Genomic DNA, 21003 nt, shown 5'->3' on the forward strand with positions numbered 1-21003 from the left:
CAAACAAGTGGTGCTGGGAAAACTGGTCAACCACTTGTAAAAGAATGAAACTAGATCACTTTCTAACACCATAGACAAAATAAACTCAAAATGGATTAAAGATCTAAACGTAAGACCAGAAACTATAAAACTCCTAGAGGAGAATATAGGCAAAACACTCTCAGACATACATCACAGCAGGATCCTCTATGATCCACCTCCCAGAATACTGGAAATAAAAGCAAAAATAAACAAATGGGATCTAATTAAAATTAAAAGCTTCTGCACAACAAAGGAAACTATAAGCAAGGTGAAAAGACAGCCTTCAGAATGGGAGAAAATAATAGCAAATGAAGCAACTGACAAACAACTAATCTCAAAAATATACAAGCAACTTATGCAGCTCAATTCCAGAAAAATAAAAGACCTTCAAAAAATGGGCCAAAGAACTAAATGGACATTTCTCCAAAGAAGACACACGGATGGCTAACAAACACATGAAAAGATGCTCAACATCTCTCATTATCAGAGAAACGCAAATCAAAACCACAATGAGGTACCATTTCACACCAGTCAGAATGGCTGCAATCCAAAAGTCTACAAGCAATAAATGCTGGAGAGGGTGTGGAGAAAAGGGAACCCTCTTACAGTGTTGGTGGGAATGCAAACTAGTACAGCCACTATGGAGAACAGTGTGGAGATTCCGTTAAAAATTGCAAATAGAACTGCCTTATGACCCAGCAATCCCACTGCTGGGCATACACATCGAGGAAACCAGAATAGAAAGAGACACATGTACCCCAATGTTCATCGCAGCACTGTTTATAATAGCCAGGACATGGAAACAACCTAGATGTCCGTCAGTAGATGAATGGATAAGAAAGCTGTGGTACATATACACAATGGAGTACTACTCAGCCGTTAAAAAGAATTCATTTGAATCAGTTCTAATGAGGTGAATGAAACTGGAGCCTATTATACAGAGTGAAGTAAGCCAGAAAGAAAAACACCAATACAGTATACTAACACATATATATGGGATTTAGAAAGATGGTAATGATGACCCTGTATGAGAGACAGCAAAAGAGACACAGATGTGTAGAATGGAATTTTGGACTCTGTGGGAGAGGGAGAGGGTGGGATGATTTGGGAGAATGGCATTGAAACATGTATACTATCATGTAAGAAATGAATTGCCAGTCTATGTTTGATACAGGATACAGGATGCTTGGGGCTGGTGCACGGGGATGATCCAGAGAGATGATATGGGGTGGGAGGTGGGAGGGGGGTTCATGATTGGGAACTCATGTATACCCGTGGTGGATTCATGCCAATGTATCGCAAAACCAATACAGTATTGTAAAGTAAAATAAAGTAAAAATAAAAATTAAAAAAAAAAGCTATATATCATGACAAAGTATTTACCAAAGAATTTATCTTAAGAATTCAAGGATGGCTCAACATTAAAAAATCATGAGCACAGATGATCAAAAATAGCATTTTATCTTGAAGTCTTGTATAACTCTGATAGAAAAACACAATTCAGAAGGATCTGAATACTTTTATGATACTAATTATGATAATACTGAAGAAAGACAGTATGATTAAAACCACATTGAAACTTTGTCTAAAGTTGTATATACTAAAGGAAGTGTTTTTTCCCCAAGAATCTAGAAAGTGATATAAATCTTAGAGCCTACGGTAACTCGAAATAAAGAAAATATGAGAATGTTATCTCTTTTCATTATACAACTATTACCTTTTTTTTTTCTCTTCAACTAGCTGAATTGGTTTCTACTAATTTTGAAGACTCCTTCCTAATACACAAATCAAAGAAATAATTACCTAGTAAAAAAGCATTGAAGATTGATTCTCAATTCTGGCTGACACTGTAAACACCTGGGGAGCTCTGTTAAAACAGAGATTCCCTGACCCCACCCAAGTCTAGGCTAGGGACTGGGAGGCATGGTTTATTTTGCCAACAAGGCTCCCAAAGGAATTTTGTTATTAGTGGGTTCTGAAAGACTGCTTCAGCAATAATGTGAACCTTGAACTTCCAGATGTTCAAGCTGGTTTTAGAAAAGTCAGAGGAACCAGAGATCAAATTGCCAACATCCGCTGGATCATTGAAAAAGTAAGACAGTTCCAGAAAAACATCTATTTCTGCTTTACTGACTATGCCAAAGCCTTGACTGTGTGGATCATTATAAACTGTGGAAAATTCTGAGAGAGATAGGAATACCAGACCACCTGACCTGCCTCTTGAGAAACCTGTATGCAGGTCAGGAAGCAACAGTTAGAACTGGACATGGAACAACAGACTGGTTCCGAATAGGAAAAGAAGTACATCAAGGCTGTATATTGTCCCCCTGCTTATTTAACTTCGATGCAGAGTACATCATGAGAAACGCTGGGCTGGAGGAAGCACAAGCTGGAATCAAGATTGCTGGGAGAAATATCGATAACCTCAGATATGCAGATGACACCACCCTTATGGCAGAAAGTGAAGAACTAAAGAGCCTTTTGATGAAAGTGAAAGAGGAGATTGAAAAAGTTGGCTTAAAGCTCAACATTCAGAAAACAAAGATCATGGCATCTGGTCCCATCAATTCATGGCAAATAGATGGGGAAACAATGGAAACAGTGACAGACTTTATTTTTGGGGGCTCCAAAATCACTGCAGATGGTGATTGCAGCCATGAAATTAAAAGACGCTTACTCCTTGGAAGGAAAGTTATGACCAACCTAGATAGCATATTCAAAAGCAGAGACATTACTTTGCCAACAAAGGTCTGTCTAGTCAAGACTATGGTTTTTCCAGTGGTCATGTATGGATGTGAGAGTTGGACTATAAAGAAAGCTGAGCACTGAAGAATTGATGCTTTTAAACTGTGGGGTTGGAGAAGACTCTTGAGAGTCCCTTGGACTACAAGGAGATCCAACCAGTCCATCCTAAAGGAGATCAGTCCTGGGTGTTCATTGGAAGGACTGATGTTGAAGCTGAAACTCCAATACTTTGGCCACCTGATGCAAAGAGGTGACTCATTTGAAAAGACCTTGATGCTGGGAAAGATTGAGGGCAGCAGGAGAAGGGGACGTCAGAGGATGAGATAGTTAGATGGCATCACCGACTAGATGGACGTGTGTTTGGGTGGACTCTGGGAGTTGGTGATGGACAGGGAGACCTGGCGTGCTGTAGTTCATGGGGTCGCAAAGAGTTGGACATGACTGAGCAACTGAACTGAACTGAACTCAAAGACTACTATTAGGAAATAAAAGCTTTAGGTATGTCTTCCCCTTGAAATTTTTTCAAGGTAGTTGTAGATATAAAAAAAATTAGCATAAATAAAACTAAACATGTAAACTTTTCAAAATAATGTATGACTTGTCAACATCAAAAGAATTTACAGGGACCAATTCAAGGTCCATACAGAAGTTCAAATTAGGAAGAGAACTTGAAGCTGAGGTGAAGCTCAGGAGGTCAAAGGCAGCCTCCATTTGGGGACAGTGTCTGACATGTATTAGGAACTTAATCATTCCTTGAACAAATATTTAAGGATAGAAGAACTTGTCAATCAAAGAGGAAAGTGAAGAATATTCCAGGAGAGGATAAGCTCACATAGGCAGAGAGACAGGAAAGTGCACACTGGGTTTAGGGACAATAAGTTAACAAGTTCCATTGCCTTGGAGGTCAGATTACAGAGGCCCTTGCACTTCAGGTTAAGGGTGTCTTATGAGAAGCAGGGAGCCACAGAGGGTTTCTAAAGGTGGAGTGACACAGCCAGATTGGGCTTTAAGATTAACAAAGCAGTCAAGTGTAAAATGTATTTGTGCCACAGTTAATAGTCCAAGTGTGAGCTAGTGACGGTCTGGTCACAAGCAATAGCAATATGAAAGTAACACCCAGGGATTCTCTCAGCCTGGGATAACCAGTAGAGGGGGGAACCACAGGAGGAAGGGCTGAGCAGCGGTGGTCATCTGCAACCAGCTTGTGCCTGAGGTGGCTGCACGGTCACAACAAAAAGCCTGAACTCTCTAAAACACTTCAGTAGAAATGCTGTGGGGTAAAATCAGTAGTATCTACATTAACCGTCTCATGCCCAGCATGAGGCCCTACTGTGAACGTGAAGACGAGCTTCCGTAGTACTCAGAGGCAAGTTACAGGTACACTGAAACAGCCTGTCGTCTTCTCCTGAACATGTCCACTTCCACAACGTTACCAACCAAGTGATTAGGAAATGTTGACGCTAAAACGAAGTTGTGGAATGAGAACTTAACCTGAATGAGGGGGAATGGTAGGAACAGGTCCATTTTTAGGCATGTTCTATGAATGGGCTGAGTACTCGACAAGAAACACACACAGAGTTCAGGAGAAAAATAGAACAGTTATGCCTAACCAGAAAGAAGACATTTTGGAGAAGCGAGGCTAATGGGGGGAAAGTACCTTCTCCTGGAGCAGCAGAGGGGAGATGCCTGAGGATCTTTCTTGAACACTCCAACTCACCCACCAGCCAGGCCTTAAGCACAGACGACCAGGCACCATGGCGTGTCAGATACTGATTACTTACTGGACTAAGAGCAAGGACGTGGAGATAAACCATGGCCTTTGCCCTCAGGAGCTCGTGGCCTAGTGTGACACCACACCTTATGACTCCATCGCAAGTAAAGGTTACCAAGCACTTGCTCATCTGCCCACAGGTTCCTCAGGCAAGCAGAGAAAAGGTCCCCTGTCCAGTAAAATATGTGTTTGCAGAGATGTGGACAGCACTGGAGCTGTGCCACACAGCTCCAAACCACAGCCTCTTCCTGGTTTTTCACATAGCCTCCACCTAGTCCATCCCAGGCAAAGAAGAGTCTTTCCTTCCAAGGTCAGTGGAGACTGGCAAGAGCTTCCATGTTCAGTTCATGGGGTAAAAATTCCTGTGAAGGATGGTGCATTCCAGAGTCAAGGCAGGTCCAGAATACAGTGTCAGCCCCAGGTGTCAACTCTGGGTACTGGGTGGGATGGGGGCTGGGATTTCAGGGGTAAGGGAGAGCTGCATGGGCAGACACAAGGTACTCTGGGGCCCTGGCAGCAGGCATATGGCAGTGGTGACAGAGTCAGGCCAGATAAGGAAGGAACCTGCTTCCCAGAGCACTCTCAGACTAAAGGAGACAGCCTTCAAAGACCCTGGGGAACCAGAAGGACAGATGAGAGAACCAATTTGCATCCATTTCTCTGCCTGCAATGTAGAAGACCCAGGTTTGACTCCTGGCTTGGGAAGATCCTCTGGAGAAGGGAATTGCTACCTACTCCAGTGTTTTGGCCTGGAGAATTCCATGGACAGAGGAGCTTGGCAGGCTACAGTCCATTGGGTCACAAAGTCAGGGATTACTGAGCAACTAACACTTTCACTCTGGTCAAAGTCAGACCTTCCCAGCCCATCACCGTCCTCCATCAGAGTGAAGAGATAAGAACTCTGGCTGTTTTCTGCTCTGCACCCAACGCCTTGGCCTCCTAGACTCGGGTTTCCAGCTCACTGTGATGCCGCTGGCAGGTGGGCTGACAGAACTGAAGCATGAGGGGAGAGCACTGAGCACTAGGAGCTCAAGTCTTTGCTGGATGGGCTTTCCTCTGGCTGTAGATGGGCTTCTTACAATTCCTGACCCAGGATAAAGTGAAAACAAAATTGTTCCAGGAACATTCTGGGCAGCAGACGGAAAACTACCCCCAAATAAATCTCAGGACAAGCTGTTCTGCATGGTTGAGAGCTCACCAGAGGGCCAAAGGTTCTTCACTAGGTTCTAACAAAGGAGGAGAGGAGAGCTTTTGGAGACAGGAAACAAATATTCCCACCTCCCTCTCTCCAGGCCAGTAACCACCCTCTCTCCTGCTCCCTGAGGAAAAGCTTTGAGGCCTTTCCTCATCCCGTCAGCCTCTGAATTTCTTGCTACCCAAAATTCTTCTAATTGAGTCTGAACCACAGAACTAACCCCTCTTTTCTAATTACATACTGCATTCATGTTCGCTGTTTCCCCATAAAACCCAAAGTCCCGTGGGCATAGTACCTTCCTTGTATAATCCTCCACAGGGCTAGATGGAGAGGAGGCCTGCCATTCATGCTTGTTGGCTGAGGTATAGGTCATTCCATAGACCTAGGGAACACTATTCAATATACAGAATAACAGCTATTCCTCCTTTTATACCTGTTTATATTCACACATTCACTTCATTTATATAAACACCCTCACTGACGAGGAAACTGCACTCAGCCCACAGATGGTAAACACCATACCCAGGAATAGGCCGACAGTGAGTGAATAGGATGGCTCTGAGCCCAAGCTTAACTCCAAAGAGTGTACTCTACCCTCATGCTCCTCTCTCTCTGAAGGGGAACTGCTCTGCAGCAGAAATATCAACCTCTGAAAACAAAGCAGATAAACAGCATCCTTGATGATGAAAGCTCAACTGTGAAGCATTTTGGTTCCTGAAAGATTATGCGAACTAACTCATAGAGTCCTGCATTCACAAATTAGCATCCATCCAATCTGGGGGCCCAGAGTCAGAGGAAGCAGGTGAAAATTAAGCAGCAGATCTGAAAGAAAAGGAGATCCTTTCCTCGCCCTCTTTCTTTTGTTCTCCAGAGGGCTCTGTACTCAGGACCCAAAAGAAGAGGGGAGAGGAGAAAGGGGGACAAAAGCACCAACTGTAGGGGGAGGGGACAGCACTGGGATATTCGAGAAGCCGGATCTATATGGAAATTCCCACAGCTCCCTTGCAGGGTGTCCCTCACAAGCATTCACCCTCAGACACAAGGGACAGTCAGCAGGAGGGCAGTGTGAGCCTCTGGAAGTCCAGCCTTGGCCCCACGAGCAGCAAACAGGGAGGACTTCCTCGAGGCTCTCCTCCTGCCCCAGCCCGGTTTCACAAGGGCCACGGCCCTGACAAGCAGGAGCATCTGACACGGCAGGAGGGCTACATATGCAGCCGTAGTGACAGTCCCCGAGGTCCACCCACCTTCAGGCTGTAAGAACTGCAGGTGCTCAACCTGCTGGCTTAAAACAAATGGAGAAGTGTGAAGCCAGAACTCAACAAAGAGACAAGGGAATTCATCTGCGGAAGGGCACAGGCGGGCAAGGCGAATGGCCCACACAGCAGACCTCGCCCCGCACAATCACCTTCCTGTGCTTGCGGAGCAGGAGGCTAAGGGAGCGGAAGGAAGAGGGCCGACGTCACATGGCACAGGAGCCTGTTACAGTGACATCTACATGCTCTCTTTCCATGCAAATGGTCCTACCTCGTGCCCCCTGGGTACACTCCCTGGGGTTCAGAGAAGGACACAATAGTCAGGTTGGGAGAGGATAACATCTTGTGTTGGGAAAGTTTACTTTTTAAGGGTTTTTCTCTAAAATTCTCCACAATTACAGAAAGGATAGGACAGGAAGCTTATAAGAATGAACAATTTCCCAATCAGAGTGTTGGCTTGGATTGAGGGAAGGGCAGTTAGGCTGCCAAGGGGCCCTGGTGTATATTTCCAGAACACCAAGAAGTGTTTTCAGAAAGATACTAAGAGTCCACATGTTCACTGGGTCTCTGAACCCCTACCGGGGCAGGGCTGCATTCTCAAATTGCCACCAAAGTGCCAATAAATCAACTAGTTCTGTTTCACAGACTCAGATTCATATTTTTTGGGGGGAGAGGGGGATGTGTGTGAAGCAAGAGGTCAATCTGATAGATACTGAGGCCATGGTGATCCCAGAGCATTCACAATCTATTCCACTGAGGCTGGGGCAGACCACCCTCCCCCTGCTACCATTAAAACCCGTCTCCCACCTTTGGCTCTGCAAGGGCCTCTCTCCTAACCCCAGCTCCCTCCTCCTCAGTTAGTTAGATACTACACAAAATAAACCAAATACACAAATCCTTTGCCACCTGGAGCAGTTTTCCAAGCTCATGCCTAGTAGTGCCTGAGGACCAGCATCTTTGTGCATCATGAGTGAGGGACATGAGATATACACATCCTGGTGAAAAGGCTCTTGAGCAAGTCCCCAGGGTACCCATTACCCAGTCCAGTAGCCAGCATCCAGCCACCCCACCCCTGTCTGCCAGGACCCAGTGCTCAGGCTCCCACCTGCTCTGGCTGCAGGCTCTTAGCCCAGTCAGGATGGAAGACAAAAGGCCCACCTCACTCTGGGCATTGAGAAGGAACATTCCATACCAGCCCAGGACACCGTGGTGCAAGCAGCGAACTTTCCACATGGCTGCAGTATGCAGGGAAGGGAAAGAGACTAAGACAGGATCACCAAAGAGAAAACGCAAGGGGGTTGAGAGTTCAAGACAAAAGAAAGAGATGGAGGGGAAGAGGGAAATAAAGTGAGGAGAAAACAAAACTATTTTACTACAACCTGAGATGCCTTTTAGGCAACCAGTAAGGTTACCAGAAGCACCTACCATTCCCCCTGTGCTTAGTCACTCAGTCATGTCTGACTCTCTGTGACCCCATAGACTGTAGCCCACCAGGCTCCTCTGTCTATGGGGATTCTCCAGGCAAGAATACTGGAGTGGGTTGTCATGCCCTCCTCCAGGGGATCTTCCCAACCCAGGGATCCGAACCCAAGTGTCCTGCTTTGCAAGCAGATTCTTTACCCTCTGAGCCACCAGGGAAGCCCTTCCCCCAGAGACTTTGTTGGGTCTGTGGATCCCCCACTCTTTAAAGGGTGAGGGGTCCCCTAAACAGTCCTCTCAAACCCACCATTTACAAATAACTTACTGACCAGCTGTGCATTTTGACAAACGACCGCACTAAAACAGGGAGGAACCCACAGCCCCAGGTGGATAGGGGACACAGCACTGGTCAGGCTGTGGGTGGCAAGTGGGGATTTCACATACTCTGCTATTTGCACTCAGGGAGAGGAGGGATGGTAGAAACCAGTGGCCTGAGGCCTGGTACTGTTCCCACTGCCTGGGTGTGCCCCCACTTCCCCCCAGCTCCTTCCATTGCAACGGTTATTTTTACCCTTGCTAGGCAGCAAAGGCACTGGGTCTTTCTACTTCAGGTTATCTAGAGTATGTGCCCTCCTCACCCCCCAACAACAGCAAATGCTTGAAAAACTCTCCCCGCCAGCTATCTTCACATCTGCAACACCACTCCTAGAAGTTCAGTCCTTTGGGTCTTGAGGAGTGTAAGCAGCCACAAGTTCCATGGAGGAGTTCTGCCTTAACCACTGACAGCTAACACCTGGGAATTAGTTTAGCCTAAACTTTCCAACCGCAATGATCTGAGAACAAGTCTTTCAACCATAAAACTCGTTGAAGACAAGCAGGCAGAGCAGCAGGCAAGGGGCTTGAGTGAGGAGCAGGGAGGGAGAGAAAGACTGCGACGCCTGGCGCCCCAATTTTGTCTGGGACCCCAGAGTTGAACCCACTGCCCTATCTTCCAGGGCTGCATTTAGACAGGGAAGACTTTCACGTGGCACCCCCGCCCCGCAGCTGTCGTTCCCCAGTCATCCTGCAGGGCGCTGGGGAGCTGGGAGAAGAGCCCACCTTTCTTTCTTGCAGGCTAGCGACGATTTGCACCACTCAAATCAAAGGTATCCCTTTCAGATAACGCCTACAGAGACAACGACGTCACTGTTCCCAGGCACCTCACCTTCCAAAAGAAAACCGAGGCTGCTTGGAAGTGCTGGGTCGCCCCCTTATGCTTCCTCCCGCCCAACTCCTCGCAGCACGCAGGAACCCATCTCCAACAGTGGAGCATGGAGCAAGCTCCCGATACAGGGTCCCGACCCCGCGACCCCCGCCTTCGGGGAGTTACTCCCAGGGGCCGCGCCGGGACAAAAGCGTGGGGCGGGCTCACTCACCCGCGCAGCGAAGGCAGCCCGGGAGCCGAGGCACAGCGCTCGGCAGGGTCGTCCCGCAGGCGCGCAGCGCGGGCTCAGCGCTCAAAGCGCTGCTGGCTGCCAACCCGGCGGCACTGGGAGCAGAAGAGGCGCGTCCGGGTCGGGGCAGGGGTGAGCGGTCCAGCGAAAGCGCGAGCAAGTGGCAGAGCCCCTCAGAGCCCAGCGCTCCGAGTCCCGGTCCAAACTGCGGACTCGGACTCACACGCGCTGGTTTGCATGTCATTTGCATAGCGCACTGGGAATGGACCTGCGGTCCTTCGGCCACGCCCACCTGCCCTCCTCCCGGGGTCGCGAGCCGAGAATCCGGAGCGGAACCGGGCGCGGCACGCGGGTCCACTTAGCCCTTCCCTCGCCCCGCCCCAACTCCTCGCACACCGGCCTTCAGTGTGTTTTCCCATGATTTCCCCTGGAAGACCACTCGATACACAGAAGACCACACACTGGGAAAACTCTGTTGACTTGAAATTAATCGTCTTTTTCTTTGATGTGGCTACCAAAAACAACAACGAACCGAATAGATTCCCCAAATGAATGCAAGTTTGGTTTTCGGACAAAGTGTCGCGAAAAAAGTGCTCCTTTTCAGAATTGGGCACAACGTGCAATTTTGTTCAGGCTGGATAACGTAGTCCTTAAAAAGGCGGATTCTGGAGTTGAGAACTCTGCCCCTTATTTTCTAGCTGCAAAATTTGGAGCAAGTTACTTACCTCTGTTACTCTGTTTTCTTGTCTCTGAAATGGGGACAAAAAATCTGCCTCAGGAATGTAAGGCTTCAGTGAGATAAGCCTGGTAAAGCGCTTAGGATAGCACCTAACAGAGTTACTTTGAAACGGGCAAGTATGATCTATATCTAGGGCCTCCCTGATATAGTTCAGTGGATAAAAAAATCTGCCTGCAATGTGGAAGACACAGAAGACACGGGTTCTAGTTTTCATCCCTGGGTCAGGAAGATCTTCTGGAGAAAAAAAGTGGCAAACCACTCCAGTATTCTTGCCTGAAAAATCCCCTGGACTGAGGAGCCTGGCAGGCTACATACAGGTACATGGGGTTGCAGAGTGTACAGGACTGAGCACAGCACAGAGTACAGACATAATCTATACCTACTTAAGGGAGAGGCAACTAGATCATGGTGAGGCGAGGCGAGGAGGGGAAGACGCTATCAAAGGTGAAGAGAGAATGCCCTAAGATTGGGGACAATCTGGAAGGTTCACACCAGGGTTCACCACCCAACTCTGCTGTGAGGCTAACCAGACCCAGCTCTGTGAAAGCATTTCTGTACCTTCTTTCCCCACAGAAGATCCAAGTTTGAAGACATTTTGAAATGGTATCCTGGGATGTTCTGGAGAAATCTTAAAAATGTTCAATTCAGCTACTTATTAAAAAAAAAAAATTAAATAGAAAGGAAGTGTGCTGTGGTGGAGAGTCCCAGATTGTGAGACCCGAGTGTTAGACCTGGGTCTGGTGCTAGCTTTGTGGAGCTCGCGGAGTCACTCACTGTCTCTGGGCCTCAGTTTTCTAATCTGTAAAATCAGGATGCTCCTTAGGATGCTTTTTGGTTTGGGTTTTTTTCCCCAGGCATCTTCCTACTCTGAAACGTTAGCTTCGGGGTTCCTCAGATATTTTCCTTTGTCGTGAGTCAAGAATCCCCCATTGATTTAGAGGATACCTTTAAAAATTTTTTTCCTCTTGCCTAATATTTACTTTGCATCTGCTATGAAATATTGCATAGTGCTTCCTGGTCTCTTCATTTGCACTTTCCTTTTGTTGCATCTATTATCCATTTTATTATCAGTCAGTTCAGTCACTTAGTTGTGTCCGACTTTTTGCAACCCCATGAACTGCAGCATGCCTGGCCTCTCTGTCCATCACCAACTCCTGGAGTTCACTCAGACTCATGTCCATCGAATCAGTGATGCCATCCAGCCATCTCATCCTCGGTTGTCCCCTTCTCCTCCTGCCCCTCATCCCTCCCAGCATCAGAGTCTTTTCCAATGAGTCAACTCTTTGCATGAGGTGGCCAAAGTACTGGAGTTTCAGCTTTAGCAGCATTCCTTCCAAAGAAATCCCAGGGTTGATCTCCTTCAGAATGGACTGGTTGGATCTCCTTGCAGTCCAAGGGACTCTCAAGAGTCTTCTCCAACACCACAAGTTCAAAAGCATCAATTCTTTGGCGCTCAGCCTTCTTCACAGTCCAACTCTCACATCCATACATGACCACTGGAAAAACCATAGCCTTGACTAGACGGACCTTAGTCAGCAAAGTAATGTCTCTGCTTTTGAGTATGCTATCTAACTTGGTCATAACTTTTCTTCCAAGGAGCAAGCATCTTTTAATTTCATGGCTGCAGTCAGCATCTTCAGTGATTTTGGAGCCCCCCAAAATAAAGTCTGACACTATTTCCACTGTTTCCCCATCTATTTGCCATGAAGTGATGGGACCAGATGCCATGATCTTCGTTTTCTGAATGTTGAGCTTTAAGCCAACTTTTTCACTCTCCTCTTTCGCTTTCATCAAGAGGCTTTTTAGCTCCTCTTCACTTTCTGCCATAAGAGTGGTGTCATCTGCATATCTGAGGTGATTGATATTTCTCCCGGCAATCTTGATTCCAGCTTGTGCTTCTTCCAGCCCAGCGTTTCTCATGATGTACTCTGCATAGAAGTTAAATAAGCAGGGGGACAATATACAGCCTTGATGTACTTCTTTTCCTATTCGGAACCAGTCTGTTGTTCCATGTCCAGTTCTAACTGTTGCTTCCTGACCTGCATACAGGTTTCTCAAGAGGCAGGTCAGGCGGTCTGGTATTCCCATCTCTCTCAGAATTTTCCACAGTTTATTATAGTTCTGCTCTAATCGTTGTCGGCTCCTACTCTTGCATACTATTGGGTTGGCCAAAAAGTTTGTTCAGGTTTTTCCTTAATAGCTTATGGAACAAACTTTTTGGGCAACCCAATATAATTTTCCTTATTTAATCTTAGTTCTATAGGTAAATATATATTTAATGCTCATCACTGATTCCTTATGTCTTTCTAATCTTGCCATTTTGGTGTGCAAGTTTTATTTCTGGATTGCCTCTTCTATTCCATTGGTCTATACGTCTGTTTTTATGTCATCCTACTTTGTTTTGCTTATTGGAACTTTGTATTATGTTTTAGAATCACGAAGTATGAGACTACTGAAAGAGTGTTCCTGAACCATGAAAGACGCCGGGATTCTTGGCCTCTGGAGGAGAAGAATTCAATCCGGTGCCAGAGACAAGGCTTGATCACTCAGAGCTTTTGTGTAATAAAGTTTTATTAAAGTATAAAAGAGATAGAGAAAGCCTCTGACATAGACATCAGAAGGGGGATGGAGAGTGCCCCCTCACTAGTGTTAGCAATGAAGTTATATACTTTTAATTAGTTATTACAGTGAATCAAAAGAATGTCTGGAGGTTGTAAACACCTTACTAGACCCACTCCCATAATTTACATTTTAAGATAACAGGAGTAGCCAGAAGGTTTTTTCCAGAAACTGTCCTCAAGCAGGATACATTATTGTTATATAATCCTAAGGAATGTAGAGGGGAAAATAGTTTGTCCTTTCCTCCTCCTTGAGAATTCCAGACCCCTCTCTCCTTGGGGACCCCCAGACTTCTTATCAACCTGCCTAGAAATTGACTCTCTCACTACCAACTTTGATCATGTTTTCTGAGATCATTGTGGTTATTTAGGAGTCCCTAAATGAATTTTAGGGAGTTCTCATATGTATTTTAGGACTTCTTGTTCCCTATTTCTGCAAAAATTCATCATTGAGATTTTGAGAGAGACTGCATTGAATCTGTAGATTGCTTTGGTTAATACAGTTTTCTTAACAATATTAAGTCTTCCATTCCACAAACACAAGATGCTTTCTCATTTCTTTTCTTTCTTTTCTCCTTTCATTTCTTTTAACAATGTTTTGTAGTTTTTGCTGTAAAAATCATTCACCTTCTTGGTTAAATTTGTTTCTAACTACTTTTTCTTTTCTATGCTATTGAAAATGGAATTGTTTTTTTAAATTTCCTTTTATGATTGTTAATTGCTAGTATGTAGAAATGCAACTGATTTTTGTTTATTGATTTTTGTATCCTGCCCTATTATGTCAATTTTATTCCACTTACAAAAATTTATCCTTAGTGTGAAGTCCTGTCATGAAAGGGAATCCTAGCTGGCCAGTTTTTAAGAGTCAACGGGAGCTGGGCTGTACCAGACCCTATAAACATGGCTAATGACTAGAGATCAAGAGGGTTTGCATGAAATTACAGGAAATATATCACTGAACCTGAAAAATGCCATGGTCGAAACACACAAACCTGGTTTGTTAAGATTAAATAAATCAGCTTCAGAGAGAAATGTCTATTTGTTTCCTTAGATGCCCTAAAATAACGCAAGTTAACCCCATTGCCCAAAAGCAAAACACTGGTTGCAGAAAATATCCTTCTGCTTGGTGGGGAGGGGGTGCCTGTTTATTTTTGCTACTTTTCTAAGTAATCTACAAGTCCCAGCCTCCATCTGTCTGTGCGTGTCCTCTGCACTTCCTTCCTGTCTCCAGATCCCTCCTCTGGCCTGGTCCCCTTCATTGCTGGGCCCTTGTTAGGAAAACCAAAGAAGAAGGAAAGGGAAAAAAGAGAAGGTAAAATATCATAATTTATTAATCTCTGACAAGTGTCAAATAATAAATAGCTCACCTTAGTTTATGAATTGATTAAATCCACCTAGATCACTTTTGGTGGATTAAGGTTCTCAAGTCTGGCCAGAGGTGGGACTCACCTGTGAAGCTTTTTAAAAGTAATTATGCCTGGTTGCACTCACAGAAATTTATTCAGTTGATCTGGAGTGGGGCTTGGGGAATGCTTTTTTAAAAAAATTCCCCAGTAATTCTGATGTGAGATCAGAGCTGAGAACTGCTTATAGCTAAGATAAAATCCACAGCAGAAAGATCACTTTAGAAATTAACCAACAGCGCTTTTGTTTGGCTAATGATTTCTTTAAAGACAAGTGCCTTGTCCAGAGTCATTGCCATGTGAAAATATAGACATGCTGAACTCCAGAATGTGTTTGTTCCCATAAATATTTACTATAAATTGCTTTTCTGTTCTTTAAAACCTATTTTGTCATGCACTGTCATTTTATCATTGAAAAATCTTATATTTAGGGGAAAACATTTGACTACAAAGCCATCAGTGAAGATATAATTTCAAATTCAAGAAAAAATGTTTAAATCAAAATTTTAATCATTAAAGTCACATATTATAATAGAAAAAAAAAAAAGGAAGGAAGAAAAGAACCCTACAGAAGGTAGAAAATAAAAAGTACCTGTCATCTCCCCCACAGTTGCACCCTGCAATCCCACAAGTATCCTCTATTGAGAATTTCTTGGGCATCTTTTAGGAAAGGGTATTTTATTGTATCACTTATTATAATAATAATTCTAAAATTTAGTTCAAAATGTTAAAGTTCTTATGATTATTATAGTGTTAGAATCAATTTTAAGACATAAACAAATGATTTCAAGCTGCAGAATTCCCGGATACAAGGAGGTGACAGGGGAACTCAGAGGGGACTGGGGTCAGGTTCCAGTTTTATATAGTTTGGAAGAATTACAACTCTTTTAATGAACAGATAAATAAGAACTCAAGTGATCACATTCTGTTATTTCACATTCTATCATTCTTCCTCATATACTACTACTAATAACCTATCAGGTCTCTATTTGCTCCCCCTCCTCCACAAACACACTGTAGAGGTTATCTTAGAAACCACAGAGGGAAGTACTGTAAAAAGCCAGTATAGCAAAGACCACCTTTAAGGAGAAAACGAACACATGAAAATCACAGTTGAGAAAACGATATACTGGAAAGCAAATTTTGAGGTGTTTATGGCAACCCACTCCAGTACTCTTGCCTGGAAAATCCCATGGATGGAGCAGCCTGGTAGGCTGCAGTCTGATATAGCCTGCACACCGATAAAGCTGCGAGGTCTCTACTCCAAAATCTCATTTAAATTTTATGTCATGGAATCATGGGATGTTAGAGCAGGAAGAGGCTTCAGAGTCATCGGTCCAAGCTCTTTATTTATAGATGAGGAAGAGAAAGCCCAGAGGTCAGGGCAAATTAGAGACAAAGACCCAGGCATACAACCACCAGCCCAACTCCCAACCTGACTTGTGGATCCCAAATACTCCAGTCCTCAGAGGCTGATACAGCTCTCCTTAAACACTTCCCATTCTGAGCAACTAAAACTGTACCTGGCTCATGGTAAAGTGCTCAATTAATAACCTCAGATATGCAGATGACACCACCCTTATGGCAGAAAGTGAAGAGGAACTCAAAAGCCTCTTGATGAAAGTGGAAGAGGAGAGTGAAAAAGTTGGCTTAAAGCTCAACATTCAGAAAATGAAGATCATGGCATCCAGTCCCATCACTTCATTGGAAATAGACGGGGAAACAGTGGAAACAGTGTCAGACTTTATTTTTGGGGGCTCCAAAATCACTGCAGATGCTGACTGCAGCCATGAAATTAAAACATGCTTACTCCTTGGAAGAAAAGTTATGACCAACTTAGATAACATATTCAAAAGCAGAGACATTACTTTGCCGACTAAGTTCCACCTAGTCAAGGCTATGGTTTTTCCAGTGGTCATGTATGGATGTGAGAGTTGGACTGTGAAGAAGGCTGAGCGCCAAAGAATTGATGCTTTTGAACTGTGGTGTTGGAGAAGACTCTTGAGAGTCCCTTGGACTGCAAGGAGATCCAACCAGTCCATTCTGAAGGAGATCAGCCCTGGGATTTCTTTGAAAGGAAAGATGCTAAAGCTGAAACTCCAGTACTTTGGCCACCTCATGTGAAGAGTTGACTCACTGGAAAAGCCTCTGATGCTGGGAGGGATTGGGGGCAGGAGGAGAAGGGGATGACAGAGGATGAGATGGCTGGATGGCATCACTGATTCGATGGACGTGAGTCTGAGTGAACTCCGAGAGTTGGTGATGGACAGGGAGGCTTGGCGTGCTGAGATTCATGGGGTCACAAAGAGTCGGACACGACTGAGCGACTGAACAAAACAGAAAATGGATCAAATCCAACACTCAAAATCTGCTTTATATAAAAGCAGAACATTACTTTAGTGATACAAGAGATTAAAACTTATAAAATTCACAGACTGAACAAATAATCTCTCCTTATTGGGCACTTATCAGGAGCTGGGACTGAGGTGTGTTCTTAATGAATTAGACATGGGAAATAGGGAACACGTGGTACAATATATAAATCATAGAATTTCAGATCGCAAAGGGCCTTAAGGGGCATCTAAATTATTTTGTTATAAGAAATCTGAGAGTCAGGGAAGTTTGGTGGTTTGTTGAAAGTTTTAAGGCAGCTTTATAGGAACCAGACGGAGAAGGCAATGGCACCCCACTCCAGTACTCTTGCCTGGAAAATCCCATGGATGGAGGAGCCTGGTAGGCTGCAGTCCATGGGGTCACTGAGGGTCGGACACGACTGAGCGACTTCACTTTCCCTTTTCACTTTCATACATTGGAGAAGGAAATGGCAACCCACTGCAGTGTTCTTGCCTGGAGAATCCCAGAGACAGGGGAGCCTGGTGGGCTGCCGTCTATGGGGTCACACAGAGTCGGACACGACTGAAGTGACTTAGCAGCAGTAGCAGCAGTAAATTTAGAATTAAATTAGTCTAGATTATCCCAGCATATTTTATAATGGGCTTCTACATGTCCATGTACCCACTGGAAAAACTGGCTAAGTCAAGAGCCCTCACACGAGGGCTGATATCAGGAGGCTAGTATAACAGCAACACTGTAGACTCCTCTTCCTTGTAGGTCTTCCAGGGCTCATCTGGTCCCTGGCCCCAACCTCTCAGTAAGACCTTACCTAAATAGTCTTAAGTTAAGTGAGTTAAGTGAAGTCGCTCAGTCGTGTCCAACTCTTTGCAACCCCATGGACTGTAGCCTACCAGGCTCCTCTGTCCATGGGATTTCCCAGGCAACGGTACTGGAGTGGATTGCCACTTCGTTCTCCAGGGGCCCTTTCCAACCCAGGGATCGAACCCAGGTCTCCCACATTGTAGACAGACGCTTAACTGTCTTAGAGAGATGTATATCCACCCTTCCTTCCTGATAATATAAGGAGGAGCTTTCGCGTCAATTATAAGTTCCAGTGACTGAACAGTCTGTCTAAAAAGTTCTTTCTTATGCCTATAAAATCTTCATGTTGCTAATAAAAATCCAATCAAATCATGTTACTGACAAAAATGCTACATACTTATAAATAAATTTAACAAGACAGACTTAGGATTTATATTGAAACAAACTAAGGGGAAAAAAACTATTAAAAGACACAAAATAGGATTTTAATAAATTGAAATCCTAAAAGGAAAGACAATAAAAAACTGTTAATTCTAGGAATTTTAATATATAAATTTAATGTAGTTCTGATTAGAATTCCAACAAGGTTTTCTTGGAATTAGATAAGATGATTCTAAAATTCAGTAGCAAAAGAATGCCAAAGAATAGCTAATACAACTATAAAAATGTAAGAAAATGAAGAGTGGGTATATATGGAACTTACTAAGATATCAGCTGTACTGTAAAGTTTATATATTCAAATCTATATGCCATTAGTAAGGGTATATAACAATGCATTTGTGGAATAGAATAAATAATTGATCATTATTACAGTGGCTAATAGAAATGTTTATGTGCCAAAATGGTAGTTCAGTGGGAAAAAGCTGAACCCTCTTTATAAAAAAAAAGCGCAGACATAACTGGTTACCCATATGAAAGAAAATAAAAATGGACTACTATCTTACACTAAAATCAAAAGTAAATTGCAAACAAATTAAGTATTTCAGTATAAAAGAAAAATAATTTTTCAACTTGAAGAAAACTGTCTGTGAGATTATATATATAATCAATGATTTGGGAAGACTTTCCTTACCAAGAACTAAGAAACTATAAAATAAAGCCAAGCATATTTGACCGCATACAAATAATTCCTTTTTTGTTATTTGGCAAAAGGTACTAAGACAAAGTTAACAGCAATCAATATGTCTGGGAAATGTTTGTGCTACTATATTCTTCATTATTACTTCATCACTTCATTAAGACAAAGTTAATAGCAATCAATATGTATGGGAAAATGTCTGTGCTACTATATTCTCACCAAGGATTACTTTCTAGACAAAGCACCCTTTAAAACTGATAAGACAAAACCAACAATGGGAATAGAAAATTGTGCAAAGTATACAAATAAACAGTTCTCTAGCGAGTAAAGCCAAAAGGCCCAACAAACATAAGAACATGGTCAAACTCACTAGAGATCAGGGGAATAAAAATGGAAGTAATATAAAATTGCTTGACACCTATCACAGTGGCGAGAACAAACACAACCATAGCAAAGCTTCCACTGATCAAAGGTGGAAAAATTTAAAAGCATCTGGAAGAGTCACAACTACAGTGGATTGAAACACATCAAGCAAATTTAATCCATGAATTCACTGCTAAGTCACTTCAGTCGTGTCCGACTCTGTGTGACCCCACAGACGGCAGCCCACCAGGCTCCCCCGTCCCGGGGATTCTCCAAGCAAGAACACTGAAGTGGGCTACCATTTCCTTCTCCAGTGTATGAAAGTGAAAAGTGAAAGTGAAGTTGCTCAGTCATGTCCGACTCTTGGTGACCCCATGGACTGCAGCCTACCAGGCTCCTCCATCCCTGGGATTTTCCAGGCAAGAGTACTGGAGTGGGGTGCCATTCCCCTCTCCAATGAATTCACAGTGATGCTAAAAAAAACAAGTTACCACTGAAGATACTAGGGAACCAATTCATTATTTTGAAAACTGGTAAAAAAAAAACTGGAAACAATCAAGCATTTTTCTTATGTAAATGAACTCAGGTAATCAAATAGCAGAGTGGAGGACGTTTTTCTTTACAGATGTATCCTATGTCACAGATGAAAAAGGATAGCTAGTGTTGTAATCCTAGTGGATCTGGACACTGACCACAAGTGATTTGCTAACATCACAAAGGAGAGATAACCAGATATTATGTGAGTCCCAGTGGAGAAACAGACACCCATCTGAATTATTGTTGTCATAAAAGTCAAACTCGAGTCTGACCAAGCCTCTAGATTTCACTACCAATTCACAGGAAATAACTAGGACAACATTCCACTACAACAAAGGGATGCAATCTGAAAAATTCAGACTGCAAGAAACTTCATGGGATCGTTAATCTGGTTCTTTTAACAAATAAATTGTGAGGAATAAAAAAATGGAGGGAGAGGCTATAAGTTAAAAGACGCAAAACACTTTAATTTGTTGCAATCTGTGGGCCCTGTTTGAATCTTGCATGCATGCTAAGTCGCTTCAATTGTGTCCAACTCTGTGTGATTGTATAGACTGTAGATCGCCAGGCTCCTCTGTCTATGGGATTCTCCAGAATACTGGAATGTTGCATTTCCAACTCTAGGGGATCTTCCCAACTCAGGGATCAAACCCGCCTCTATTAAGTCTCTTGCATTGGCAGGTGGATTCTTTACCACTAGCACTGCCTGGGAAGCCCATTTGAATCTTTACTCAAACAAAATGTAAGCACTGGCTGACTATTTCATGAATAATTATTTTTAATATTTTAGATGTTGTAATAATATTGTGTGTTTTTATCTTTTAGACATGCACTTATCTTTATAAATGAAATAATATGGTATCTGAAATTTGTTCTAAAATAATATAAACATGGGAAGTAGATGTGATGGAGTCAGCCATGCATGGATGGTGGTTGAGGCTTTTAGATAGGAACATGACAATTCATTACACACTCTGCCTACTTTTGTGCATGTTGAAATTCTCCACAATAAGCAAACACACAGACACACACCAAACACCAAACCATCATTCCTATTGCTGATTGTGTGGTATGAATGAAGGTAATTCTCACACACTGCCAGCAGAAATGTAAAGTGTTACAATTTTTTTCAGAAGGCAATTTAGCAAGGTCTATTTTTTAAAATACATATATACTTTGTTCCAGAAATTCTACTCCTGGGACCCTATTCCTTAGGAATATAAGTAGGAACCTATGAGGCCATATTACAGATATGTTTATTGTGAAACTGTT

At 43.5% G+C, this 21003-nt stretch overlaps 1 protein-coding gene across 4 annotated transcripts in view; it reads right to left on the minus strand.

Moving 5' to 3' along the window:
- MYLK (myosin light chain kinase) overlaps positions 1-10072 on the minus strand; it is a 280078-nt gene extending 270006 nt beyond the window's left edge. For all 4 annotated transcript variants that reach the window (XM_042232316.2, XM_060418652.1, XM_042232315.2 and 1 more), the window contains exon 1: positions 9820-10072. The gene's annotated coding sequence lies outside the window, so the exon portion shown is untranslated. The remainder of the gene's footprint in view (positions 1-9819) is intronic.
- Between the last annotated feature and the right edge of the window lie 10931 nt (positions 10073-21003).

Source organism: Ovis aries, chromosome 1 (genome assembly GCF_016772045.2).
Source record: "Ovis aries strain OAR_USU_Benz2616 breed Rambouillet chromosome 1, ARS-UI_Ramb_v3.0, whole genome shotgun sequence".
NCBI classification, from domain to species: domain Eukaryota; kingdom Metazoa; phylum Chordata; class Mammalia; order Artiodactyla; family Bovidae; genus Ovis; species Ovis aries.